Source organism: Paroedura picta, chromosome 1, assembly GCF_049243985.1.
Source record: "Paroedura picta isolate Pp20150507F chromosome 1, Ppicta_v3.0, whole genome shotgun sequence".
In the NCBI taxonomy this organism is placed as follows: Eukaryota; Metazoa; Chordata; class Lepidosauria; order Squamata; family Gekkonidae; genus Paroedura; species Paroedura picta.
The window spans coordinates 372,990-382,579 of record NC_135369.1 but is presented as its reverse complement, the minus strand read 5'-3'; the positions used below and the strand labels follow the sequence as shown (position 1 = coordinate 382,579).

The 9,590-nt window shown below is 55.5% G+C and overlaps 1 protein-coding gene across 1 annotated transcript in view; it reads left to right on the top strand.

Moving 5' to 3' along the window:
* The window catches only part of LOC143827844 (immunoglobulin superfamily member 8-like), a 166,467-nt gene that overhangs the window by 30,723 nt on the left and 126,154 nt on the right, over positions 1 to 9,590 (top strand). The window lies entirely within an intron of this gene.

Sequence of the window (9,590 nt, the reverse complement as noted above, 5' to 3'; positions counted from 1 at the left end):
GTTAGACTCCCCTCCCCCCCTCCTGCTCCTCCTCTCTTTCAGATTTCTCATTTGATCCAATTGAAATCGATCCGAAACCGACTCCAGATGCCTAAAAAGAGGGGAAGCGTTGGATTGTTGGATTTCAGGCCACAGCGGGGTGAAGAGGAGGCCAAGGACTCTCCTCCTGACAGCCCTTGCAGCTGCGGCCTTTCCAGGGGGCTGGTGGGGGGCTCCAGCAGAGTCCTCTTGGTTCTCTTTAGTCCATCCTCTAAGGATTGATTAAGGCATCCTCTGGGGCGTGTTTGAAGTGTAGCCAGGGGGGCTGAGGGTTGTCTGGCTGCCGGGAAGGGGGCCTTCGAGGGGCCTTGCCACTTCCTGCCTCTGCATCTTGTCCCCTTACGTTCCTTGGAGGAAACTAGCCAGGGTGAATCCCGCTTGGCTTCCAAGATCTGAGGGGCTCACGGTTGCTTGGGGACACTCCCCTCCCCCTTTCACCCTCCGTGGCCAGTGAGGGGGGTAGCCAACCGCCGGCCTCCCTCCTGGCCCAGCGAGCTTCATGGCACAGCGGGAATCTGAACCCACGTCTTACCAGATGCCATCCCACTCCAAGACTCCGTCGCCTCCAGAGCACTGCGAAGAGGGTTATGGGCCCAGAAGAAGACTTCAGACTGGCATGGCTGGGGAGGGTGAAACCTCTCAGGAGAAGGGAGGAGAAGGAGGGGTCTGGGTTTCTGGTGCCCAGACCAAAGACAAAGGTCAAAACCAGAATGGGGGCAGGCAGGCTGGAAACACACCCACCCCTTCCCCATTTCTCAGTGGCTGTGAAGCATTAGACCTCAGCAGAGACTGGGCAGCATGCACTACCCTGTGGGAATCATAGAATCACAGAGCTGGAGGGGCATCTAATCCACATAACTCCCCCCCCCCATTGCAAGATCAGTCTGAAGCATCCCTGACAAACATTTGTGCAGCTGCTGCTTGAAGACAGCGAAGGGGGGGGGCTCACCATCACCACTGGCTGAAGGACTCTGACTATAACCCCCCCCCATATCCAGCTGATATTCTCTGCCTGTCATTTAACACCATTATTGTGTCCTTTCCTCAGCAGCCAACACCTCCCCCCCCCCGTGAGATTCATTTTAGCTGACCCTTCTGGGGCAAGCGTCTGCTTGATCAGCTGTGAGCACCCGCCCCGCCCGGAAGACTTGGAGGTGCCACACGAGGCCCTTGTGCTTTTGCCGCAGCAGACAGAGGAACGAACGGGGCCACCCGGCCAGTGTCTGTGCCATGTGTGTGTGTGTGTGTGTGTGTGCTCTGCTCCCAGTTCTGTGGCAGATCCCGTCCATCGTGTCCACGGAAGAAGGCTGAGCTGCAGCCACGTTCACATTGCAGAAGTATCCCATGTGCTGGGGGGGGGGAGATTCTCAGCAGCCTGGGTGGGGAGGGACCAACCAAGGGGCTGTGGGGGAAAGGGGCCGGGGGCAGACAATTGGGGCTTGGAGATTAATGGGTGGTCTCATCAGAGTCCTGTTCACGGGAGCGTACAGTTCAAGTTTATCGGTTCATTTATTTATCAGCCGGGCTGAGCAAAAGGGAGCCGGGAGGATCCTGTGCAGTTCTGTGTCGTTCCCTGTGATCCTTCGGACTCCCTTCCCTCTCAGCGTGGGGCAGTTCATAAGGGGGCGGACTCCAATCCAGAGCAAGGGTTCAGTTCCCCACTCCTCCTCTGGAGGAAGCCTGCTGGCCAGTCCCAGTTCTCCCAGAACTCCCCAAGGGAGGAAGTGACGGCCATTGCTAGCTGCTTTGGTTACTCCTTGAGGTCGTGAATAGAGGGGTGTAAAAACCAACAATTCTCTCCTTCTTTCCTCCATTGCCCCCGCTAGTGTGCCCACCCTCAAAACCCCTGTTCTTCTATGATTCAGTGATCTCTGCCGGCAGCATTCCCCACCAGGCAGGCTCACTGGTATCGATCATAGCCTTCGTCTGGGTACCTTGGGGTAGGCGGGGCCCAGGCCAGGTGAGAACCAACACGCTAACATGATCCAGAATCCAGAACCAACACGCTAACGTGATCCTGGCTGGGGCCAGGTCCTCCAGGGTCAGGTCAGGGGTAGGCCGGTGCAGAGTGAGTGACAGGAGCCTCCTCTCAAGGTGAGCCCTGCATGGAGCACTGGGGCCAGGTCCTCCAGGGTCAGGTCAGGGGTAGGCCGGGGCAGAGTGAGTGACAGGAGCCTCCTCTCAAGGTGAGCCCTGCATGGAGCGCTGGGGCCAGGTCCTCCAGGGTCAGGTCAGGGGTAGGCCGGGGCAGAGTGAGTGACAGGAGCCACCTCTCAAGGTGAGCCCTGCATGGAGCGCTGGGGCCAGGTCCTCCAGGGTCAGGTCAGGGGTAGGCCGGGGCAGAGTGAGTGACAGGAGCCCCCTCTCAAGGTGAGCCCTGCATGGAGCGCTGGGGCCAGGTCCTCCAGGGTCAGGTCAGGGGTAGGCCGGGGCAGAGTGAGTGACAGGAGCCACCTCTCAAGGTGAGCCCTGCATGGAGCGCTGGGGCCAGGTCCTCCAGGGTCAGGTCAGGGGTAGGCCGGGGCAGAGTGAGTGACAGGAGCCACCTCTCAAGGTGAGCCCTGCATGGAGCGCTGGGGCCAGGTCCTCCAGGGTCAGGTCAGGGGTAGGCCGGGGCAGAGTGAGTGACAGGAGCCTCCTCTCAAGGTGAGCCCTGCATGGAGCGCTGGGGCCAGGTCCTCCAGGGTCAGGTCAGGGGTAGGCTGGGGCAGAGTGAGTGACAGGAGCCTCCTCTCAAGGTGAGCCCTGCATGGAGCGCTGGGGCCAGGTCCTCCAGGGTCAGGTCAGGGGTAGGCCGGGGCAGAGTGAGTGGCAGGAGCCTCCTCTCAAGGTGAGCCCTGCATGGAGCGCTGGGGCCAGGTCCTCCGGGGTCAGGTCAGGGGTAGGCCGGGGCAGAGTGAGTGACAGGAGTCTCCTCTGCCTGAGGGGAGAAGTAGATTCAGCAACCTGGGCCCCAGGAAATGCAGACCCTTGGCTGCCAGGACCAAACCTGCAGGAGGGCCCCCCCATCCCATGTTTCGGTTCTTCCAGGAGCAGGTGAGAGGAGGGCGTCTGCTGAGAAGCTGGCCTTGACATCTGAGATCCACAGCCCAGAAAATGGGGAGGGGGGTCCCTTCTCCTTGGGACCTGGAGATGCAACCAGAAGGGAGGGTGGCAAGGATCCTGCTGCCTAGAGATGCTGATTCTGAAGCCCAAAGACCAAACTGGTCCTCACCCCCCCTTATGGGGTTCCTTGTCCCCCAGTCATATTTTGGAGGGAGCAGCGGCATGGCCTGTAGGTGGTGGATTTGAATAGAGCCAGGACAGATCATTGGAGGAGAGAGTAGGGTCTCCCCAGGCACCACTCAGTCGAGCCTCCCCTTCCAGAGACAGTCAACCTTTGCCTAGTGCTCAGTGGAGAGGCCAGCCGCCCTCCTGCCCCAGTGAGGCATTTTCCAGAGGCCCCGGCCATGGCTGGAAAGTGGGCCCAGCCCCAGTAGCACCTGGGTCGATCCAGCAGCACCTTCAGGGAAAACACGGAGCAGAGGGGACAGATGGAGAGTGTGCCCCCCCCCCACAGCTTGGCTCTGTGCCCGACCCAGTCTCTCTGCAGAAAAGGGCTGCTTGCATTCCCAACTGGGGGGGGGGAGAGGGGCCCTCTGTGCTGCCCTCCTTTTCAAGCCTCCCCACAAAAAGGAAGCTCTTCTTTTAATCAAGATCCTACTGAGTCGGAAGAACAAAAAAGGGCCAGGCTGCGAGGAGGCCCTTTCTCAAAGGACGGGGCCCTGGAGACCGTCCAAGCGGCCAGGGCGGAACAAGGGTGGTTTTGTTCCTCTGCGGAGGAGCGTCAGAGAGGGGCTGGCTCAGCCCAAGGGGCACTTCCTCGCTGGCTTGCCCCTGCCCAACACCGAGGGCAGCAAATGGCTCCTGGAAGGGGCAGCGGGCTGACGGAGCTGAGCAGACAGAGCTTTTTGCAAGCAGCTCAGGAGGGAGGTGGGAGAAAGACAGGCAGGTGGGATCCAGCACAGATGGCAAGGGTGGGGGTGGCAGAGGAGGTGCCTCCCCGGGCATGGATGGGAAAGGGCCAACACTCAGACAGGCCTGGCCAAGCACAAGGGATTCGACTGCCAGCTGGATCCACGGAGGAAGCCGCTACTCAATTCTCGAGGCCCTGAACCGTCAGCCAGTGTGTGATGGCCCCTGAACGCGTAAGGAGGAGGAGGAAGCGTCCACGGGCAAAGCCCTGCTGGACCAGGCCAGGGAAGGGGCATCCAGGCACCCCCACCAGCTCCATGCAAATATTCAACAAATGTAATGAAACGCAGTTAGCAAATGATTTCGTTGCACAAACAATGAACAATTTGGGTACTTTGGGTACTTTGGCTTATCGCTGTTCTGGTTCCCGGAGGCACAAAGGCTGTTTCATAACCACGCTCTCCAGGCAACGAGGGAGCTGAGCGTGCAGGAAACTTGGCAGACGACGGGGCTCAGGTGTGACCCCTGCGCTTCTTCTGTCTGCCTCCCCATTCATCAGCACAGCCTGGCTGCCACTCCTTCCCCCCTTTCTGAAAGGAACTTGCCCTTTGGGGGCACCTGGCTCCATCCTTGTGCCTGAAGGGCCTCGGATTTCAGGGCAGAACTGGCTCAAAACCCGCACGGGGGGTCGGAGGTGAATGGAGCAAACGAAAAGTCCCCTGTCACCGGATCTGCCTCTTGTCACTGGTGCCCTTGTGAAGGTCACGTCTTTCAAGCCAGGGAGGATTCTGGGCCGGCTCTGCCACGGCCCACCACAGCTCCATTTCCCACCCTGGCTTATCTGCAGCAGTAGGGAGGCACGAAAGGCAGGCCAAAATTCACCTGGGCAGCCAACAGCTCAGAAGTGATAGAGATTCAAACTCCACTTCTGCACCTTGCAAAAAAGATTATCCAGAAGGGAACTCTTTCGTCTTCTTCTCTGGCCAGTCCTAGTTCTCCAGGCCAGGCTGGATTCAGGAGCGTTTTGGTGGTGGTGTTGGGGGATCACTTGGGCATGAAATTGCAGTCACTGTGGGTGGGCAGGTTGTTGTGAGTTCCTGCATTGTGCAGTGGGTTGGACTAGATCACGGGTAGTCAAACTGGGGTCCTCCAGAAGCCCATGGACTATGATTCCCATGAGCCCCTGCCAGCATTTGCTGGCAGGGGCTCATGGGAATTGTAGTCCATGGACATCTGGAGAGCCGCAGTTTGACTACCTCTGGACTAGATGATCCTGGAGGTCCCTTCCCACTCTAGGATTCTATGATTCTTCGCTGTCACGCCTCAGCTGATTTCTGGTGAGCCCGTCAGCTTTTCAGGGCAAGAGGCATCCAGAGGAGGTGGGAATTGGACAGGATGTGACTAAAACTTACAGCCATGCTGAAGCGGGCGTTGCCACATCTGGATACTGTTCCTAGCAGCGTGGACAAGGGATTGAGAAAGGAAGCCACAACATGAATGTTTCAAAGGAGAGGCCGGGAGGTATGGGAGAAGAACAGAACATACATTTCAAATGCCTCTTTTGGAAAGGATTACAGGCTTCCTGTCACACAGAACCTTCCAGCTGGGCTTTATCCTCCCTTTTGCAATTATCATAAGCACAACAGTTCTTTCTACAAAACCTGGGTGCAGTTTGTAGAAAAATCTGAAATCTAAAAAAAAAGTAGGAGGCTGAAACCTCTCAGTAATAGAAGCAGGATCTATAGCTTTAAGAAATGAATGACCTCTGTGGCCATAGCTGGGCAACCGCAACAATATTGCCAGCATTCAAGCCTTGGATTCTGTGGTAAAAGGCTGGGGAAAGGACAGGGCCTTTTCCATGGCTGTTTTGGCCTTTGAGGGGAAATTCATTAGGGCTACGCCTTACAGCAGCCACCAGGTGTGAATCCAAGAAAAGTGTGTATCCAACCTTTGCTTGAAGACTGCCAGTGAGGGGGAGCTCACCACCTCCTTAGGCAGCCTATTCCACTGCTGAACTACTCTGACTGTGAAACACTTTTTCCTGATATCTAGCCTATATCGTTGTGCTTAAACCCATTACTGCGTCTCCTCTCCTCTGCAGCCAACAGAAACAGCATCCTGCCCTCCTCCAAGTGACAACATTTCAAATACTTAAAGAGGGCTATCATGTCCCCTCTCAACCTCCTTTTCTCCAGGCTGAACATTCCCAAGTCCCTCAACCTATCTTCATAGGGCTTGGTCCCTTGGCCCCAGATCATCTTCGTCACTCTCCTTTGTACCCTTTCAATTTTATCTACGTCCTTCTTGAAGTGAGGCCTCCAGAACTGCACACAGTATTCCAGGTGTGGTCTGACCAGTGCTGTATACAATGGGACTATGACATCTTGTGATTTTGATGTGATGCCCCTGTTGATACAGCCCAAGATTTGCCTTTTTTACCGCTGCATCACACTGCCTGCTCATGTTTAGTTTACAATCCACAAGTACCCCAACGTCTCGTTCACACACAGTGTTACCTAGAAGCGTATCCCCCATCCAGTAGGCATGCTTTTCATTTTTCTGACCCAGATGCAGAACTTTACACTTATCTTTATTAAATTGCATCTTGTTCTCATTTGCCCATTTTTCCATTGTGTTTAGATCTCGTTGAACTCTGTCTCTATCTTCTGGAGTATTTGCCAGTCCTCCCAATTTGGTGTCATCTGCAAACTTGATGAGTAGTCCCTCCACCCCCTCATCTAGATCGTTAATAAATATGTTAAAAAGTACCGGACCGAGCCCTGAGCCCTGAGGTACCCGGCTACTCACCTCCCTCCAGTCTGATGAAACACCATTGACAACAACTCTTTGAGTGCGGTTCTCTAACCAATTCCCTATCCACCTAAGTATCTGAAAATCCAGATTGCAGTCCTTCAATTTATCCATCAGAACATCATGGGGAACCTTATCAAAAGCTTTACTAAAATCCAAGTAAACGGCATCAACCGAATTTCCATGATCCAGCAAACCAGTCACTTAGTCAAAAAAGGAAACCAGGTTGGTCTGATTTTACGAGTCTAGTTCAGCAGTGGAAGGGGCTGCCTAAGGAGGTGGGGAGCTCCCCTTCACTGGTGGTCTTTAAGCAGCAGCTGGGCAGATCCTTCTCCTGGATGCTGGAGGCTGATCCTGCACTGAGTAGGGGGTGGGACTAGATGGCCTCCATGGCCCCTTCCCACTCTAGGATTCTAGGAGTCTAGTTCAGCAGTGGAAGGGGCTGCCTAAGGAGGTGGGGAGCTCCCCCTCACTGGCCGTCTCCAAGCAGCGGCTGGACCGATCCTTCTCCTGGATGCTGGAGGCTGATCCTGCCCTGAGCAGGGGGTGGGACTAGGTGGCCTTTGTGGCCCCTTCCCACTCTAGGATTCTAGGAGTCTAGTTCAGCAGTGGAAGGGGCTGCCTAAGGGGGTGGGGAGCTCCCCCTCACTGGCCGTCTTCAAGCAGCGGCTGGACAGGCCCTTCTCCTGGATGCTTCAGGCTGATCCTGCACTGAGCAGGGGGTGGGCTAGATGGCCTGCATGGCCCCTTCCCACTCTGGGATTCTAGGAGTCTAGTTCAGCAGTGGAAGGGGCTGCCTAAGGAGGTGGGGAGCTCCCCCTCACTGGCCATCTTCAAGCAGCGGCTGGACAGATCCTTCTCCTGGATGCTGGAGGCTGATCCTGCACTGAGCAGGGGGTGGGACTAGATGGCCTGCATGGCCCCTTCCCACTCTAGGATTCTAGGAGTCTAGTTCAGCCATGGAAGGGGCTGCCTCAGGAGGTGGGGAGCTCCCCCTCACTGGCCGTCTCCAAGCAGCGGCTGGACCGATCCTTCTCCTGGATGCTGGAGGCTGATCCTACACTGAGCAGGGGGTGCACTAGATGGCCTGCATGGCCCCTTCCACTCTAGGATTCTAGGAGTCTAGTTCAGCAGGGGAAGGGGCTGCCTAAGGAGGTGGGGAGCTCCCCCTCACTGGGGGTCTTCAAGCAGCGGCTGGACCGATTCTTCTCCTGGATGCTGGAGGCTGATCCTGCACTGAGCAGGGGGTGGGACTAGATGGCCTGCATGGCCCCTTCCCACTCCAGGATTCTAGGAGTCTAGTTCAGCAGTGGAAGGGGCTGCCTAAGGAGGTGGGGAGCTCCCCCTCCCTGGTGGTCTTCAAGCAGCGGCTGGACCGATTCTTCTCCTGGATGCTGGAGGCTGATCCTGCACTGAGCAGGGGGTGGGACTAGATGGCCTGCATGGCCCCTTCCCACTCTAGGATTCTAGGAGTCTAGTTCAGCAGTGGAAGGGGCTGCCTAAGGGGGTGGGGAGCTCCCCCTCACTGGCCGTCTCCAAGCAGCGGCTGGACCGATCCTTCTCCTGGATGCTTGAGGCTGATCCTGCACTGAGCAGGGCGTGAGACTGGATGGTGGGTAGGGTCCCTTCCAATTCTCTCTTTTATCTGGGCTTGGAGTTGTAGCAAGCTGACCATTCTGAGGTTAATTCGTGTGCCATAAGTAAAATCTACCTACATGAATATGCAATGTAAGATGTGTGTCTAATTTTGCAAGTAAAGTTTCTTTCTCTTGGAGTCAGATCATCTTTCTGATTAGTTTCAGGAAATGTTACTTTACTGGTAAATGTTTCTTATTCATTTTTCTGTTTGTCTGTCCCGTTCCTCAAGAGGCTCTGTGTGGTTTACAACAGTTATAAATAACACACAAAATTATATGAAATCAATAAAGCCATACTGACATTAAAATCTTGCCATTTCAGACAGGCTACCCCCTTTCTAGGTATCAGATCTCTGTCAGCCTCCCCTCCCTCCCAGGGTGTCTGTTGTGGGGAGAGGAAAGGGAAGGCAACTGTAAGCCGCTTTGAGACTCCTTCAGGTAGAGAAAAGCAGCATATAAGAACCAACTCTTCTTCTTCTTCTTCTTCATCATTATCAAGCCCAGGCTCCTGGTGGAAGTTGATGTTGTTAATTGGACTCTGTCAATGGCTCACCTGGTGTGGCTGACCCAGCCAGAGGACCTCCAACTTAGCTGGATTTAACTTCAGCCAACTTTGCTTGAACCAGTGCCATTTCCCTCAGACATCCGGTGGTGTAGATGGATGGTCATCCATCAGCAGGTTCAGCTGGGTGTCATCAATGTACTGGTGACATTTAAGCCTGACACTCTGGACTAGCTGGACAAGGGGGTACGTATAGATGTCAAACCACACCGGGGAGAGGATGACTCCCTGTGGAACGTCACTTCCTAGGGCCTGCCACTGGGAGGCTCTCTCTCCGTTCCAGTCTCTGTACCCAATCCTGGAGAAAGGATTGCAGCGTTTAAGGGATGTTCTTTGTAGTCCCTTATCAGCTACATATTGGGTGATTCCCCATCGGGGACTTCACAGAGTGCCTTTGTTAAGTCGAGTAAGAACAGCAACACCACTCTGCCTAGATCCAGGGGTCTTCAGGGGTCATCTGTGAGGGCGATCAGAGCTATCCTAATCTCAGGGCCAGGTTGAAAGTTGGATTGGAATGGGTCAATGCTGATGTTCCTTTCAGGAAATTCTGCAGTTGTTCTGCGACTGAATGCTCAGCCACCTTACTC